General features: G+C 41.8%; 1 protein-coding gene across 1 annotated transcript in view; it reads right to left on the bottom strand.

The window, feature by feature from the left end:
* The window catches only part of LOC126251437 (disintegrin and metalloproteinase domain-containing protein 22), a 1,101,455-nt gene that overhangs the window by 696,518 nt on the left and 384,746 nt on the right, over window positions 1-20,191 (bottom strand). The gene's annotated exons all lie outside the window — the stretch shown is intronic.

Below are 20,191 nucleotides of genomic sequence, written 5' to 3'. Positions count from 1 at the left end.
GGATTGCAATGTGACGTTACAACCTCAAATCACTAACAGGTAGTGGTTCACGAGGACACATTTCTACCCATCAACGACTTCCACCATCATTTGACTCCGGTGTAACGATGCCACGTTTCCTCTACATCTACACATAACGAACATTTCCGGTTCTCTTATATGTGAGTGTGATTCTGAGTTGGTAGATTATGTACAGCACATCTTGTTTTCGTCTCCGAAATCTGACTGAACGATCGGAATTTTTGAAGACATTGATGCGTATAGGGCCCCACTTCCCTCAATCAGCTTCCTCTCTTTTTTTTACTAAACACGTTAGCCTTTATAAAGTGATAGTTAATTTCCTTAAGACCACTGGGGAAAATCTAAGGTTTTAATGGTATTCTAATTTCATGTTTAAATATTACTTATGATTAAGTTTAAGGATAGCGTAAATTGTTAACTCAGAGATGCCTATCTTATATGTTTGTAGTTCTGTCGTCCTCAGTTGCGTATAATATTACGGTATGTTGATAATTTTTACTTTTGGATCGTGTAAGTACAACTCAATTAAATAATTTTTTTGCCATATGCGTTTCACCTTCATTCCTTGCGAGGCATCTTCAGTGGCAGTTTTCGTATATGTTGTTCTACATATTCTGTTTTTGTTCCATTGTTAGCGCTTTTCTTCTTCTTATAGTTGTCATTTGAAATTTTGTTTTCAGATTTCACAGCACTGGGAACTGAACACCTGTTTTGAGATTTTAAACAAATGTTCAGTTCCTAGTGCTCCGAAGTCTGAAAACAAAATTTCATTATTTGAGAACATCTGTAATAGAATACAATAATGGAATCCAAACTCAGAGGAAACCATAAAGTGCTCAAACTCAGTCTATGCCGCAACGTTCTGAATACATCAACATACAATCTCAAGAGACAGTTCCTCCTCCGTATTAACATTTCACAATTTCTTAATATGCTTATACGGTGAAGATGCACTGGATATGATTTATGATCAATAAAAATATTTTAAGTTACATTTTGATCATAAAAGAATATGATTTTCCAGGATCTGTTTCGCCTACATAACTCATATGTATATTCGGTGCGCCTGACGTTACAAAATATGGCGACCAGTGTTGTTTGTTGCTGCCACGAAGAATACTGTGATGCATAGATAGCTTCTGTATGTTGTTTACATATATCTTTGCTATTGATTTATCTGTGGAGAGCATCTCTCGAATGACTTCTATAATCTTTGACATTCTTTTTGTGACACAAGAGAATATGCCCCTTCAGTCTGGTCTTGTGGCCATGTTTACAATTTTTTGCAATATGCGTTTCACCTTTATTAGCTGCAAGGCATCTTCAGCGGCAGTTTTCGTCCTGTATAAATTAGGTACAGTTTTTTTTATTCTATAGTTTTGATGCAGTTACTGTGCAACGCGGATCTAGATACAAATTATGACTTTTGGTCGTCTGTTTTGTGTTTAACGCTGCTTTTTTTTTAAATGAAAGTTATGTTTGGAATGTTTTATGGGTATTTGATGACTATTTGACCGGAACCAGTTGTTTTAATACAGCTATTTTGTCAAACGAACAATTAATTCAAATGGTTCAAATGGGTCTGAGCACTATGGGACTTAACATATGAGGTCCTCAGTCCCATAGAAGTTAGAACTACTTAAACCTAACTAACCTAAGGACATCACACACATCCATGCCCGAGGCAGGATTGGAACCTGAGACCGTAGCAGTCACGCGATTCCAGACTGAAGCGCCTAGAACCGATCGTCCACAGCGGCCGGCGAACAATTAATTATCCTCCTAAGATACAAGCGAGAGAACTGAAACAGAATTGGAGGACTGGTAAAGTAGATTCGGATATTCTTCGTCGCTAAGTATGGCAGCGAAACACATCTTGTATACAGGTATCCTTTTGTGTAGCTGTTAAACTGTGAGGTTTATAGCAGAATCGGTAAAAGAAGAACCCTGACAGCTGCAGTGGGCCTGACATGGCAGCTTCACATGTCTACTGCAAATAATGTTTACCTGTTTTGCACAAGTCTCTATGGTAACGCCTCAGAGTTGGCGCAGCTTTATAGACAAATAATGTTTCCGCCTGCAGGCGTTTTCTCTTCGGAGCTAAAAGGTGGCAACAGTGCTGCAAGCTGCCAGGGTGCTTCTTTCGCTGACTCTACTGTAATACAGTAAAGGAAAGAATAAAAGTTAACACCCATGATGGTAAGTCGCTGTTTTCAGTTATACTTACCATCGTGGGACCAAGACTGTAGAACACATGAGGTAGTGTATGCAACCAGTGTGATACCATAACGTATCTGTCACCAAGTACTCAAGGAATTGCGCGATACTCCGATCGATAACGCCGCAACGGGAAACTCCGCTAGCCACATCGAGCCATACGATGTTGGTAAGCCTGATGTGAACCGAGATGGCGAGGCAGCAGGTAGGAAGCGAGAAAGCAGAAGGCGAGCTACGGCCGGAACGAGTTGGGCCGGCAACGTTGGCGGCCTTGCGAGCAGAGCGGCGCCTGCCGACCGCAGCCGGGCAGCCCTGCCACAATTACGGGACCCGTGGCTCGCCGCCCACCAATCAGCGTCGTGCGCCCCGCCCCGCCCAGCCCGCCCTCTCACCTCCAACCCCGGAGGGGATTCCCCAGCAGAACGGAGCGGCGAGGCGCGGTGCGGCGCAGCGGGCAGCGATTTCGCCGTCGGGACGTGAAGATTGCGGTTCGGCCGTGACGATGTGGCTGCCATTTACGGCTGACGCGTCGTATGTTATTGGTCCGGGCTCTGCCGTCCGCGCCGCCGCCTCTGGTCAGGACGATGAAGGGAATTCGCAGAGCGACGTAGCGCCGTCGTGTGGAAACAGGATCCGTGGACGGCACAACGTAACTTCTTGCCGCTGATATTAGAACAGGACGATGATGATGATGATGATGATGATGATGATGACTGATTTTGTTGAGTTTGTCTTTAACTGTTTTGTAAAGCGAAGAAAAAATAGATGCACTGTGGGCTCATGAATTATGTACCACTGGGCCAAATAACTTTTACATGTGTTAAAATAGTGGGAGACCACCGAAACTGACTAGGTTAATATATGAGATTTTCTTAAATATTTCTTTAAATTCCTATTTTAGTGTCTAAAATTGCTCTTAAATATGTATTAGTGCTTCAACAATATCATTTTTCACTATATTCTTCATAGAAATTTTTTATAATAAATAATTAAATTTTTCGGATCCAAATAACCTGTGACAACCAGCACGGAGTTGGGGCAGATTGTCGCATGGTTCAAATGGCTCTGAGCACTATGGCACTTCTGAGGTCATCAGTCCCCTAGAACTTAGAACTACTTAAACCTAACTAACCTAAGGACATCACACACATCCATGCCCGAGGCAGGATTCGATCCTGCGACCGTAGCGGTCGCGCGGTTCCAGACTATAGCGCCTAGAATCGCCCGGCCACTCCGGCCGGCGGCAGACTGTCACAACAATTTACTCCCACAGAGCTCTCCTTGTAAAATCCAGATAGCGCTATGACTAAATTTGTGGGAAAGTACGAGTATAACGAAGGGTACTTATTGTGAGGTAATCTAATGACAGAGATAGAAACTGTAAACACTGCCTCGCCAAAAATTAAAAATCGTTAACCGCAAGAATCTTCTCCAGTCTCACGACCAAACTTATTTTATTTGAAGTGATTTTTTTCTCATTAACTTAATCGGAAACATGAGGAGCATTTTGATAATTTTTCTGCAAACTGCAGTACGGGGAGGACTACAGCAGAGCTGTGAACGAAGGAAGAGAAAGAGGAGAAAATTACATTTTGCAACTTTTTCGGGTTATCATGCAAGTTCCTTGTTCAAAATGTGTGTGAAATCTTATGGGACTTAACTGCTAAGGTCATAAGTCCCTAAGCTTACACACTACTTAACCTAAATTATCCTAAGGACAAACACACACACCCATGCCCGAAGGAGGACTCGAACCTCCGCCGGGACCAACGGCACAGTCCATGACTGCAGCGCCTTAGGCCGCTCGGCTAATCCCGAGCGGTGCAAGTTTCTTGATTTTCTTGGTTGGACAGAATGCTTCAGCACATAATTACTATCTTAACATTATTATTGCACCCCTGTACGTTATCAGGATTCAAACCGACTAGCTCCGCGTCAAATGTTGTAGTTACCAGGCAGCAGTTGGCGCAGATGAAAGAGTACAGAACGGTAATCCTAGGTCGTGGATTGAGTCCTTGAGTCCGTCTTCTGAAACTCCTCTTTTTTTGAATTTCCAATTTTTACGTTACTTACACGACAAATAATAGGAATTAATGGTCAATAAAATGTATTTTACTTCATGAAACTGTATGTGCACGAGAACAGATTTCTTCTGTTAATTGACTCGTGGGGAAGACAAACAAATCCATAATAATTACCCGATGAGATTTTTCAAGAGGAAGGATTTCCATCGTGCAGTATTACACTCGTCGAGTAAATGTCGTGTAACTAGGGCCTCCCGTCGGGTAGCCCGTTGCCGCCGCAAGTCTTTCGATTTGACGCCACTTCGGCGACTTGCGCGTCGATGGGGATGAAATGAGGATGATTAGGACAACACAACACCCAGTCTCTGAGCGGAGAAAATCTCCGACCCAGCCGGAAATCGAACCCGGGCCCTTATGATTGACATTCTATCGCGCTAACCACTCAGCTACCGGGGAGCGGACAGTATAATAGTGTTTTTTCTCTCCCCACCACCACCGCCACTACATGCGTTAACGCAACCCAGCGATGTCCATGTTTTTCGTCAGCTAAAGAATTTGCTTAAAAAGCTTCAAAAACACTCTTGTCTCGTCGAGACAGAAAAAGAAATCACGTCCTGAGAAGGCTGCAACAAAATACGTTCCATTGTACATCATCAGGCGTCCTTGCCAGCATCTGTCGAAATGACTCGTTACGCGTGGTTTACTGTCAAACTGTGGGTGGTTGTGGGTGGCAAAAATTGTAGTGGAAACGTAATTAAGACTCGGCGCTTCCAACACAAACTGCGTTGTGTAATCTCTGCCTAGCGCTCCTCAGTATTATTTATAATAATCGCAGGAAAAAAATAACAAAGGAAAAACCGCTCGCGAAAACTGTGATTCAGTTCCAATTCAACATTTAAAAGGGGACTAATTAATATCCGTGTGTAATAATAAACAACGCGAAAATGTATTGCAGCAAAATGCCCAAATGTAAAAGCAACTTTTTCCGACTCCGTATAGTGGCGAAAACATAAGTTGGTTCGGAGCAAGAAGCACTCCTAGCAGTTCTACGACAAAATTCTTAACGAAGGAGAAATATTCTAACAGAAGACCATGTGAAAATATTAGGGAGACAGATCAGAGAAGAAAGCAGTCATACAGAAACACAGGAAAAACATCGGATAGCAATAACAGTGATGAACATAATACAGAAGTAATAAATAATCTTCGCTTAGGAAATCAAGTCGCGGCACAATCATTGAAGAAATTGTCAAATGCTGGACGCACAAGGGAGCTAGAACGTCACTGTCTTAAAAATGAGGCATTTAATAACGATCCAACTACAAAACACAATGAACACCCAAGTATAGCAATCGGCAGAATGGGTAAAGTGTGTAAATATTGTAAGAAGAAAAAATTTAAAGGAGAGTATGCCGCTCAAGTGGTGAAATTACATTTCTTGCACTAAAATTACCTCTACCTGAATTCCTTGACTATATGAAATTCAAAACACTGGTATCGAAGGACTTTTTGAAAGAAATAAGACGCTATAACGCATGCTTCCAAATGACATCATTTGGAGCAACAGCAATAACCGAGGAGAAAGGGTTTAATCCGCTGTTTAGAATACAAGAACAAGTGTGTCATAAAACTGAATCATTGTTACCACTTCCAAATGAAACGTCGGAGTTTATACATGTTTACTTTGTAGGAAAGGAAGAGGATGAAGCCGATTAGCGCTCATTGCACATCACAGGATTGTATCGAGATATAATTCTGGATTTACAACTTTCCCTACATAAAAATGATGAATTGGTACGAATGTTTAAAAATCATGGAGTTTTTTGTCCGTTATTACATTTATACGTAAAACTACTGACAGAAAACTACACTGAAGAGCTAAAGAAACTGATACACCTGAGTAATATTGTGTAGGGCCCCCACGAGCTGACACCATGAATCCTGCAGGGCTGTTCATAAACCCGTAAGAGTACGAAGGGGTGGAGATCTCTTCTGAACAGCATGTTGCAAGGTATCCCAGATATGCTCAATAAAGATCACATCTGGGGAGTTTGGTGGTTAGCGGAAGTGTTTTAACTCAGAAGAGTGTTTCTAGAGTCACCCTGTAGCAATTCCGGGAGTGCGGGAGTGTCGCATTGTTCCGCTGCAATTTCCCCAAGTCCGTCGAAATGCAGAATGGACATGAACGGATGCAAATGATCAGACAAGATGATTACGTACGTGTCACCTCTCAGAGTCGTATCTAGACGTATCAGGAGTCTCGTAACACTCCGATTGCACATGCCGCACACCATCACAGAGCTTCGACCAGCTTGAACAGTGTCCTGCTGACATGCATGGTCCATGGATTCATGAGGTTGTCTCCGTACCTGTACATATTCATCCGCTCGATACAATTTGAAACGAGACTCGTCCGACCAGGAAACATGTCTCCAGTCATCAACAGTCCAATGTCGGTGTTGACGGACCTAAGCGAGGCATAAGTTTTGTGTCGTGCAGTCATCAAAGGTACACGAGTGGGCCTTCGGCTCCGAAAGCCCATATCGATGATGTTTCGTTGAATGGTTCGCATGCTGACACTTTTTGATGGCCCAGCATTGAAATCTGCAGGAATTTGCGGAAGGGTTGTACCTCTGTCACGTTGATCGATTCTCTTCAGTCGTCGTTGGTCCGGCTCTTGAAGGGTCATTTTCTGGCCGCAGCGATGTCGGAGATTTGTCGTTTTACCGGATTCCTGATATTCACGGAACACTCGTGAAATTGTCGTACGGCAAAATACCCACTTCATCGCTACCTCGGAGACGCTGTGTCCTATCGCTCGTGCGCCGACTATGATACAACGTTGAAACTCACTTAAATCTTGATAACCCGACATTGTAGCAGCAGTAACCGATCCAACAACTGCGCCACATCCTTGTTGTCTTACACAGGGTATTACAAAAAGGTACGGACAAACTTTCAGGACACATTCCTCACACACAAATAAAGAAAAGATGTTATGTGGATATGTGTCCGGAAACGCTTAATTTCCATGTTAGAGCTCATTTTAGTTTCGTCAGTATGTACTGTACTTCCTCGATTCACCGCCAGTTGGCCCAATTGAAGGAAGGTAATGTTGACTTCGGTGCTTGTGTTGTCATGCGACTCATTGCTCTACAGTACTAGCATCAAGCACATCAGTACGTAGCATCAACAGGTTAGTGTTCATCACGAACGAGGTTTTGCAGTCAGTGCAATGTTTACAAAGGCGGAGTTGGCAGATGCCCATTTGATTTATGGATTAATACGGGGAAATAGCCGTGGCGCGGTACGTTTGTATCGAGACAAGTTTCCAGAACGAAGGTGTCCCGACAGGAAGACGTTCGAAGCAACTGATCGGCGTCTTAGGGAGCACGGAACATTCCAGCCTATGACTCGCGACTGGGGAAGACCTAGAACGACGAGGACACCTGCAATGGACGAGACAATTCTTCGTGCCGTTGACGATAACCATAATGTCAGCGTCAGAGAAGTTGATGCTGTACGAGGTAACGTTGACCACGTCACTGTATGGAGAGTCTTACGGGAGAACCAGTTGTTTACGTACCATGTACAGCGTGTGGAGGCACTATCAGCAGCTGATTGGCCTCCACGGGTACACTTCTGCGAATGGTTCATCCAACAATGTGTCAATCCTCATTTCAGTGCAAATGTTCTCTTTACGAATGGGGCTTCATTCCAACGTGATGAAATTGTAAATTTTCACAAACAACATGTGTGGGCTGACGAGGATCCGCACGCAATTGTGCAATCACGTCATCAACACAGATTTTCTGTGAACGTTTGGGCAGGCATTGTTGGTGATATCTTGATTGGGCCCCATGTTCTTCCACCTACGCTCAGTGGAGCACGTTATCATGATTTCATACGGGATACTCTACCTGTGCTGCTAGAACATGTGCCTTTACAAGTACGACACAACATGTGGTTCATGCACGATGGAACTCCTGCACATTTCAGTCGAAGTGTTCGTACGCTTCTCAACAACAGATTCGGTGACTGATGGATCGGTAGAGGCGGATCAATTCCATGGCCTCCACGCTCTCCTGACCTCAACCCTCATGACTTTCATTTATGTGGGCATTTGAAAGCTCTTGTCTACGCAATCCCGGTACCAAATGTAGAGACTCTTCGTGCTCGTATTGTGGACGGCTGTGATACAATACGCCATTCTCCAGGGCTGCATCAGCGCATCAGGGATTCCATGCGACCGTGGGTGGATGCATGTATCCTCGCTAACGGAGGACATTTTGAACATTTCCTGTAACAAAGTGTTTGAAGTCACGCTGATACGTTCTGTTGCTGTGTGTTTCCATTCCATGGTTAATGTGATTTGAAGAGAAGTAATAAAATGTGCTCTAACATGGAAAGTAAGCGTTTCCGGACACCTGTCCACATAACATATTATCTTTCTTTGTGTGTGAGGAATGTTTCCTGAAAGTTTGGCCGTACCTTTTTGTAACACCCTGTGTAGGCGTTGCCGACCGCAGCGCCGTATTCTGCCTGTTTACATATCTCTGTATTTGAATACGCATGCCTATACCAGTTTCCTTGGCGCTTCGTTGTAAAACACTAGCGAAGCGGGCTACTATCAGCAATATTAATAAATACAATATATTCAGTATTATTTCTGTTTATTTACAGTGTATGTAAAAAAACTGAAATTAAGAAAAAGTTTCCCTGTATGGACTCGACCGTACGACCTTCGGACTACCCTTGTGATCTTCTTCCGTTTCGCCAGCAGCTGCCGCGAAACGACGCCTGCCATAAATGGGTCATGCCTTGCCAAAAACGCTATTTTTTTCTAAAAGCTTGGCCATCTGGAGCTTCCATTGCTGTCATTTTCTTATTTGGCCAAGCCCTGCATATACCGTAAATCTGGGTGAGATCGGTGGTGACGAGTAGGTCCCCTGCGACACACATTTAACCACGAGCATATTCACAGTTAAGGCACACGTTCATTTAGGTACTGGGAGTAACCAGTACGATGTAGACAGTGCCAAAGCAGAAATATTACATTTCACAAAAACGGCTTTGAAACAGTAACGGAAATTTTATCAAAATCGTATGGACTTCCCCGTGGATAACGCCCACAGAAAGCGTACTATGAATACAGTGTGCATGCATACTGGATGCTTGCCATTATTAATCAAACGTATGCGAGCGTAATTGTGTCGGGAACGAAATGTAATATCCCCCTCGTGCATGCTTTGCGCGGGTGGAATTCGTATCAGTCGCACACTCGCTGTGTACTGTTTGTTATTTCCACAGAGCATAGTTTTCGTGTCCCCTACTGGTGTTACTGGGACAAATTACTCACGTAATTATATGAGGAATTCTCAGATTATTTCTCAATTAGTTACTGAATGTCGTGTAGTCGGCAAAGCAGAACAGAGATTACGACCAAGCCAAAAGTGTTATTTGTACAGTTGATGGTATGCAAACAGGTTATTGATTCTTTGAATTCAGCGGCAATCTGATGTTCACGGTACTAGAAACTTCACAGTACTACAGAATTTTTTAAACAGGTGGATTAAAAGTCTTTATAGTAGTGTATGAGCCTGTGTTCTCCGTAAATGTAGAGAGTTAATCCCTAAAATATCTGTGAAGGTCACACATCATAGGGAAGTTCCTGGTCTAGAGAATTTTTGATTTTCTGGAACGAAGTATCTACTTCATGGGATTCGTTAACCTAGAAAAACCGTTTGACAATTTAAAGTGGTGTTTTTTTTTGTTTTTTTTTTTTTTTTTTGTCATCAGTCTACTGACTGGTTTGATGCGGCCCGCCACGAATTCCTTTCCTGTGCTAACCTCTTCATCTCAGAGTAGCACTTGCAACCTACGTCCTCAATTATTTGCTTGACGTATTCCAATCTCTGTCTTCCTCTACAGTTTTTGCCCTCTACAGCTCCCTCTAGTACAATGGAAGTCATTCCCTCATGTCTTAGCAGATGTTCTATCATCCTGTCCCTTCTCCTTAATTTTCCACATAATCCTGCCCTCTCAGATTCTGCATAGAACCTCCTCGTTCCTTACCTTATCAGTCCACCTAATTTTCAACATTCGTCTATAGCACCACATCTCATGCTTCGATTCTCTTCTGTTCCGGTTTTCCCACAGTCCATGTTTCACTACCATACAATGCTGTACTCCAGACGTACGTCCTCAGAAATTTCTTCCTCAAATTAATGCCGGTATTTGATATTAGTAGACTTCTCTTGGCCAGAAATGCCTTTTTTGCCATAGCGAGTCTGCTTTTGATGTCCTCCTTGCTCCGTCCGTCATTGATTATTTTACTGCCTAGGTAGCAGAATTCCTTAACTCAATTGACTTCATGACCATCAATCATGATGTTAAGTTTCTCGCTGTTCTCATTTTTACTACTTCCCATTACCTTCGTCTTTCTCCGATTTACTCTCAAACCATACTGTGTACTCATTAGACTGTTCATTCCGTTCAGCAGATCATTTAATTCTTCTCCACTTTCACTCAGGATAGCAATGTCATCAGCGAATCGTATCATTGATATCCTTTCACCTTGTATTTTAATTCCACTCCTGAACCTTTCTTTTATTTCCATCATTGCTTCCTCGATGTACAGATTGAAGAGTAGGGGCGAAAGGGTACAGCCTTGTCTTACACCCTTCTTAATACGAGCACTTCGTTCTTGATCGTCCACTCTTATTATTCCGTCTTGGTTGTTGTACATATTGTATATGACCCGTCTCTCCCTATAGCTTACCCCTACTTTTTTCAGAATCTCGAACAGCTTGCACCATTTTAAATTGTCGAACGCTTTTTCCAGGTCGACAAATCCTATGAAAGTGTCTTGATTTTTCTTTAGCCTTGCTTCCATTACTAGCCGTAACGTCAGAATTGCCTCTCTCGTCCCTTTACTTTTCCTAAAGCCAAACTGATCGTCACCTAGCGCATTCTCAATTTTCTTTTCCATTCTTCTGTATATTATTCTTGTAAGCAGCTTCGATGCATGAGCTGTTAAGCTGATTGTGCGATAATTCTCGCACTTGTCAGCTCTTGCCGTCTTCGGAATTGTGTGGATGATGCTTTTCCGAAAGTCAGATGGTATGTCGCCAGACTCATATATTCTACACACCAACGTGAATAGTCGTTTTGTTGCCACTTCCCCCAATGATTTTAGAAATTCTGATGGAATGTTATCTATCCCTTCTGCCTTATTTGACCCTAAGTCCTCCAAAGCTCTTTTAAATTCCGATTCTAATACTGGATCCCCTATCTCTTCTAAATCGACTCCTGTTTCTTCTTCTATCACATCAGACAAATCTTCACCCTCAAAGAGGCTTTCAATGTATTCTTTCCACCTATCTGCTCTCCCCTCTGCATTTAACAGTGGAATTCCCGTTGCACTCTTAATGTTACCACCGTTGCTTTTAATGTGACCAAAGGTTGTTTTAACTTTCCTGTATGCTGAGTCTGTCCTTCCGACTATCATCTCTTTTTCGATGTCTTCACATTTTTCCTGCAGCCATTTCGTCTTAGCTTCCCTGCACTTCCTATTTATTTCATTCCTCAGCGACTTGTATTTCTGTATTCCTGATTTTCCCGGAACATGTTTGTACTTCCTCCTTTCATCAATCAACTGAAGTATTTCTTCTGTTACCCATGGTTTCTTCGCAGCTACCTTCTCTGTACCTATGTTTTTCTTCCGAACTTCTGTGATGGCCCTTTTTAGAGATGTCCATTCCTCTTCAACTGTACTGCCTATTGCGCTATTCCTTATTGCTGTATATATAGCATTAGAGTACTTCAAACGTATCTCGTCATTCCTTAGTACTTCCGTATCCCACTTCTTTGCGCATTGATTCTTCCTGACTAATGTCTTGAACTTCAGCCTACTCTTCATCACTACTATATTGTGATCTGAGTCTATATCTGCTCTTGGGTACGCCTTACAATCCAGTATCTGATTTCGGAATCTCTGTCTGACCATGATGTAATCTAATTGAAATCTTCCCGTATCTCCCGGCCTTTTCCAAGTATACCTCCTCCTCTTGTGATTCTTGAACAGGGTATTCGCTATTACTAGCTGAAACTTGTTACAGATCTCAATTAGTCTTTCTCCTCTTACATTCCTTGTCCCAAGCCCATATTCTCCTGTAACCTTTTCTTCTACTCCTTCCCCTACAACTGCATTCCAGTCGCCCATGACTATTAGATTTTCGTCCCCCTTTACATACTGCATTACCCTTTCAATATCCTCATACACTTTCTCTATCTGTTCATCTTCAGCTTGCGACGTCGGCATGTATACCTGAACTATCGTTGTCGGTGTTGGTCTGCTGTCGATTCTGATTAGAACAACCCGGTCACTGAACTGTTCACAGTAACACACCCTCTGCCCTACCTTCCTATTCGTAACGAATCCTACACCTGTTATACCATTTTCTGCTGCTGTTGATATTACCCGATACTCGTCTGACCAGAAATCCTTGTCTTCCTTCCACTTCACTTCACTGAACCCTACTATATCTAGACTGAGCCTTTGCATTTCTCTTTTCAGATTTTCTAGTTTTCCTACCACATTCAAGCTTCTGACATTCCACGCCCCGACTCGTAGAACGTTATCCTTTCGTTGATTATTCAATCTTTTTCTCATGGTAACCTCCCCCTTGGCAGTCCCCTCCCGGAGATCCGAATGGGGGACTATTCCGGAATCTTTTGCCAATGGAGAGATCATCATGACACTTCTTCAATTACAGGCCACATGTCCTGTGGATACACGTTACGTGTCTTTAATGCAGTGGTTTCCATTGCCTTCTGCATCCTCATGTCGTTGATCATTGCTGATTCTTCCGCCTTTAGGGGCAATTTCCCACCCCTAGGACAAGAGAGTGCCCTGAACCTCTATCCGCTCCTCCGCCCTCTTTGACAAGGACGTTGGCAGAATGAGGCTGACTTCTTATGCCGGAAGTCTTCGGCCGCCAATGCTGATTATTTATCAAAATTTAGGCAGTGGCGGGGATCGAACCCGGGACCGAAGACGTTTTGATCAAAGACGCTACCCCTAGACCGTGGCTACATCCCCAAAGTGCTGTTAAGATGTCTGAAATCCTCAGAAATATAGGTGTATGCCATACTCGAAAACAGGTAATACACAGTTATGTAGAAGAATCAAGAGGTACAATAATAACGGAAGACCAAGACAGAAACACTCTGATTAAAAAGTATACAAGGCAGAGAGCAGTGTTTCTTCCAGTTTACTGTTCAATCTGTATATGGAAGAGGCAATGAAGGAAACTGAAGTCAGGCTCGAGAATGAGACTCAAATTCAAGATGAAAGGAAATTTTGTAAAAAATATTAATTTAAACTGAAGCATCATTGAAAAATACTATTTACATCAACGACATCGATGGAAAATGTTGCACATCCTACGAAATGTATTATTGTTGTAAGTAAATTACAGAGTGTATAAAGTCTTCAAAATGGTTGATAGTGGAACAAAATCTGTATGTTATCATTCGTGGCGGCTGCTGTACTTTGGTTTTAGTATGCTGTATAATAAAGAAATGACTCTATTTTGTCCTCACAAGTAATGGCCTGTAGATTATTAGTTTTAAATAGAAGAATAGGGATACAACCGAGAAAATAAAACTTGTCAGGAATTAAGTATCCATTACAAATTTTCTTTGCATTTCCTTGCTTTGAGCAAAGCAAACTCAATGAATATGTCATTGAAGGTAATTATAGCACGTTTGTCGTACTCTGTTAATAATATAGGTAAGTTGAACGACTAAGAATTTCCCTACCGTTACTAGTTAGTCGAGAAAAGGTTTGTTCTTCATTTATTTTTTCTTGACAGAACAGATAGTAGCACTCTAAACTTGGGAGCAGCAAAAATACGGCTTGAAGGGACCAGCAAATCACATATACTCTCCCACTTTTTGCTAGCTTCCTTCATCATCACGTCTTCAGCTGGCGGAATTCGGCTAAAACTTGGCGCCTTAGGTGAAATAGCATATTGTTTCAGTGCCCGTTCGCCGTCCTTTGAGGTCCTAAAATACCGATGCGAAGCAGCATTAAGAACGTTGTTGAACATGTGAGAGATGTTTGGCGGAAGCTATGCAAAGCAAACTTACAGGCTAAAATTTTCTCGGCCTTCCAGCCGCGTCCAGTGGTTTAAAATCCACGAGTTTTCGGCCGAGTTCTCCTCGGCCATTGTCATGTGGTGACTGTCGAATGATTGCTGCTGTCGCCCTTATATAGCCGCGCATCTTCAGTAACTAGCAGTGCGCATAATAACAGATGTCTCGACAAATGCAATACGATGTCCGTTTTCTAAAGCATGTTCCACCAACGCTGATTTCTCAGAACAGCGTACGTGAAAACATTTCTCGTGCTCCACAAGGCGCTATTCAATAATACGTACAGTCTGTCCGATATAGAACTGTCGACACCCACACGGCATTTTATATACTCCTGGAGTCCTGAGTCCAACATCGTCTTTCATCGGGACAGTGTTATAAAAGAAGCGATGGAGTCAAAAGTTTCTGACAAATACCCTGAATAAAGACGGCGGTCTGCAGGTAAGCACAGCTTGGAACCCGGCCATTGGAAAGTTGAAGCGGGCGCGGTAAGCAATGAAAACGTTACCATGAATGGCGCTGGAGCGAGCAGCAGTGACGTCACCGAAGACAGCGCTGCTATATAAGAACGACAGCAGCAATCATTCACCCCCCCCCCCCCCCCTCGCCCTAGGCTATTGTGTGTCCTCTTTGTGCCGACATTTTAGTGCAGTGTTTACAGTGAGTGTTCAGTGTTGTGTGTCTTTTCCGAAGAGTTGCGAACGGCCATCATACTGTAGCTGGGTGTGAAAGTCAACGAAGGTCACAGGGTGGCATGAACGTCCATTTACAGAAGGTGTTCGAAGTGACGACCATTGGTGTCAGTGCAGTGCTGTAATTTTCTTATCATGGATTGCGTGGTATTCCTTATCACATCGGCACTTATCGAAGCACATGCTCTGACAATTCTCTCTCGCATGTCTTCAGGTGTAGCTGGAACGTCTTTACAAACAATGTCTTTTACGAATCACCACAAGAAAAATCCAGAGGCGTCAAGTCTGGCGAACGAGCCGGCCACGACACATCTCCTCCGCGTCCAATCCAACGATTTGGGAATTGTCTCTGCAACTCATTTCTAGCCATCAGCGAAAAATGAGCCGGACAGCTATCGCGTTGATACTACATTCTGCTCCTTGTTCCTAAAGGTATTTCTTTCAATAACAGGCTTAATGTTTCTTATAGACGTGTTGTGTACTTCCTACCATTAAGATTTCCTTCGATGAAATAGAGGCCTATAATTTTGTCTTCCAGAATCGCACACCATACATTGAAAGGTGGCTACACTGAGCCACAGCGCCAGAGATCGCTAGAGAGCATTGTTCCGCCGCCTCCACGGGCTGTCATTATTGAGATGTGCTAGAAGTCAGTGCTTGTCCAGGACTCGTAGTAGTCAGTTCGTGTTCAGATGTGCTAGTAAGGAGTGCTTGCTGAGATGTGATACTGAAAAGTTCTTGTTGAGATGTGGTAATAGCGAGTCGGTGTGGAGATATATTGTAATTATGAGAGTGATTTTGGTCAATATATGAAGGTAACAAAACTTGATTTATTGTTCATTATTTCCATGTTTTAAATAATGCGTCATTACAGGTTCAGTCAACAAAGCATCTGGCTTGTGTTCTTGGATTAGAGTGTAATTCTGGTTTTCTTGAGTAATTATGGTATTTTTATTTCCTTTAATTAATTCAGTATAAGTGATATTTAAAATTTCTTGTGTTGTTGAAGAAGAACCGTGCCAGATGCGTACGTTGAGTCATACTTCCACACACAGAACAGTTACACTTGTGCTTTGGTTTCGTAGGTTTTATAGTTGCTGGGGACTTAATTAATTAATTGTGTTAATGAAAATTTCCATTTCATTCTTTGTTGTTGTTCTATGCAGTCAGATAGCGTAATAATAACAGTCAGGGCCAACCGTTACGAGACTTCGTAATCGGACAGACAGCTACTAAAGCAAAAAAAAATTAAAATTATTTGCATTCAACTTTTATTAAGCCCCCATGCACGTGGCGACCGCTGCTTCGGATCGTCCCTTGGAATTCTTCTGATTGTAGAAATAGTAGACAGTAGGATTGTTGTAGTAATTTGTAGTTAGTAATTGTAGTCTATATTGCATGTGTAGATTTGGTAATTGGCATTCTTCTAATGGTATTTTGCAAAATTTCATTTCTGTTGTCTTGTATACGGGTTTGACAATTTAGTGCAATTATTTCAATTGTTCGTTAATCGTGTTTGAGGGAAACATTTCGTGTGAATGGTATTGTTGGAGATAAAGTGTCATTGTGTGTAATTTTCATATAGTGACGAGTTTTGTATGTTTTGTAAATGATTACGCGATCGATGAAAAAGGCAAAAATGATGGATAGTCAGAATGACGAAATTGTTGACATGGCGAACTCGCCAACACAGGGGAACAGTATGATGAATAATGAAGTGGAAAACAATTTAATAAGCAGGGAAAATAGTCCAGAACCATTTCAAAATTTTTCTCAATCAGAAAATTTTCAGAATTCGAGATTAACGACAGAAGATTCTGAAATAGTATCGAACACAAATAGCTTTACAGCCATGACGAAGGAAACTGGTTTTGCGGGAAATGTTAGGGGCGAAAAGAATTTTGAACCATTTAATATGAAGCAGTTGATGGGTGCAATATTAAATTTGGGATCACAAATAGGAACAATTACAACTGATATGGGAACAATTAAAACAGAGATAGGAACTTTGGCAACACGGTTAGACTCACAGGGATCACAAATAGGAACAATTACAACTGGTATGGGAACAATGGAGCAGTTTCGATCTGAATTTAAAACAGAGATAGGAACAATTAAAACAGAGATAGGAACAATTACAACTGAGATGGGAACAATGGAAACACGGTTAGATTCACGACTAGGGACATGTTTCAAAAACATGAAAGATGAATTAAAGAAAGAAATTAGAGAAGAAGTACAACCGATTTTGAATGCTCACAATAATAGATTAATTGCAGTAGAGATTAGACAAAGGGAACAGGATAGAGAACAGGAGGAAAGAGATCGCGTGATAGTGCAGAAATTTTCAGAGTTAAATTTACAACGTGCACACGATAAGGAAGAAATATTTGAGAGAATCGAGGAATCCGTACCAAATGACAGATTAAATAACCTAACACAACAATATGAACAGTTAACTACCAAATGTGTCAACACTGAAACCCGAGTCGCGACACTTACGGAAGACGTAGGTAAACAGAAAGAAAAAATAGGTGACTTATCGGAAAGAGTTGAGGAGATTTCAGATAAATTGACAAATCTTAGTTTACATGGGGACAGAGATTCAGATGACACAGCACCATTGCCATTTGCAGAAACCGAAGAGTACCAGAACATAAATAAGCATGTTGAAAATCAGGGAAAATTTAATGAACGCGTTAAAAGGGAAGTTGAGGCATTACGAAAGCAAGTCAAACAAATTGAAGGCGAAATCGTAGGAAAAGACAGCAGAAGAAATTTAGAATCACAGATAGCAGAGGGCTTTGAAGAAGATAATTTGTTTCATTTACGGGACGCAACAAGAGAGCGCCAGGCGCGCGAACTTGACAATAATCGACATTCAAACTGGGACAGACGCGGTAGGTCTTTGTCGCCACGAGGCGGAAGCTTTGACTGTAAACACTTGTTGACTGTTCGGAAATTTAAGGTCTTCCGCAATTCTAGGAATGACATACATCCATGTTCATGGTTAGATCAGTTTATGTGCGCACTTCCGCCAAATTTGCCACTAAGTTACAAACTGAAATTTATGTGCACCTATTAAAGTCCTCAGGGGATTCACTACACTAAGTGAATATGTGCCGTAGCGATCACAGGGCCCCGAGCTGTAGTGGTGTTATTTCCCTTTTAGTTTTCTGCACCGCTGCCTACTCTTTCACTATTCTTTGCATCTATAAAAACAACTCTTCTACTATCCATCTATCTAGACAGTAGGTAAACAATAACCGGATTTGACTGTTTTACCCAAAAGTGACTTTGGAAATTACCGTTTGGACATACTATATTTTCTACAGAATTCATTCGTAGCTTAAACGAAATTTTACCTGTTTATCTTCGTGACAATATTACTTCTTATGTTGACGACATTCTTATTGCTAAACGTTCTTGGAGTGAGCACAACTAAATTTTGGATTACTTATTACGTATTTTGCAAGAGTTGGCATAATAGTGAACTTAGAAAAATCTGAATTTGGTCGTTCTGAGGTGAAATTTCTCGGTCACATTATTTCTACAGAAGGTATTCTTCCTGATCTAAAGAAATTAGACGCTATTCGTAATTATGCTGTTCCTTCCACAAAACGTGATGTTCGTAGTTTTCTTGGTGTCTGTAATTTTCTTAGACGCTTTGTTAGATTGGATGATTTGGCCACACCTCGTTTACACATTTCAGTTATGCGCACTTTGGTCCCAGAAAATGCTTTCATAAATTACGAGAAAATTGCTACTTCAGTAATATGGAAAAACGTATTCGTTCTGTTCTTGCCAGATGCAAATTATGTCAAAAGGCTAAGCCGCCAACGGTTTCTCACAGAGCACCGTTGTTTCCTATCATTCCAGCGAAATTAAAGGAGATGGCTGCAGTCGATTTGTTCGGTCCAGTGGTTCGTTCTACTAATGGTTTTGCGTACATTTTCGTAGCAGTGGAACTGACATCAAAATATGTGTGTTTTACACCGTTACGCAAAGCAACAGCTCGTTCAGTATCTAACGCTTTCATCAAACATTTTCTTAAAGAAGTTGGTCATGTTGATAAGGTTATATCAGACAATGGATCACAGTTTCGCTCTAAAATTTGGCTTCGTACTCTACGGCGTCGGAAGATTAAACCAATTTTCATTTCACTTTTTCACCCTCAATCTAATGCTTCAGAGAGATGGATGAAGGAAATCAATAAATTGTGTCGTCTTTATTGTCATCAGAATCACAGAACGTGGGATCAGTATCTTCATATTTTTCAAAATATTCTGAATGAACTCCCTAATGATTCAACTTCTTTACCGCCTACACTGATATTAAAAAATAAAGCACCGACAAATCGCATTTCTGAAATCGTTCCTTTTCCGCCTTCACGAAAACTGCGGCATTCTGAAGTTGTGAACCTGGCCCTACGAAATATTGCGTCTGCGGCTGCAAGAAGAGAGAAATCAGCTAAGCGTCCTGGTCGTTTAAAAATCTTGTCAGTCGGCCAGAAGGTGTTAATTACGTCCCACCGTTTGTCTCACAAAGGAAAGGGATTGTGTCGCAAATTTTTTCTGCTTTATAACGGTCCATTTAGAGTTCGCAAAATTATTCATGATAACACTGTTGAAGTAGAAACTCTTAAATCACGACGCTCTAAAGGAATACATCATATATCAAACGTAAAAATTTTTGTGGAATGACCTACTTGTGAGAAACCAACAGTTTACGTAAACATGGAGAGAGTACAAGGATACCGCGCTGTGTTTTGGCGGCGGCACATACTCAAAGCAACAGTCAGTCTGCGCGCCGCACAAGGCAGTCGTTGACCGCAAACAATCACTTCCTACGTCACGCGCCTACAGCTGATCGAGCGCTCAGTGCGAATGCACTGACAGACGTAAATAAATACACAGTTTAATTTCTCCGAATAAATTCTGTATAAAGCTATAAGGACTTCATAAATTATGTTATTAACGTTCAGTATTTTTCAGGATACGCTTGTATAAAGTATTTAAGACCTTCAGGTAAATTCTGTGCGTGTCCGACGTTAAGAGGACTTGCTATGGAGAAAAT

This window comes from Schistocerca nitens, chromosome 4 (assembly GCF_023898315.1).
Source record: "Schistocerca nitens isolate TAMUIC-IGC-003100 chromosome 4, iqSchNite1.1, whole genome shotgun sequence".
In the NCBI taxonomy this organism is placed as follows: Eukaryota; Metazoa; Arthropoda; class Insecta; order Orthoptera; family Acrididae; genus Schistocerca; species Schistocerca nitens.
The sequence above is the reverse complement of the archived record's forward strand: the minus strand, read 5'-3'. Positions and strand labels throughout refer to the sequence as shown.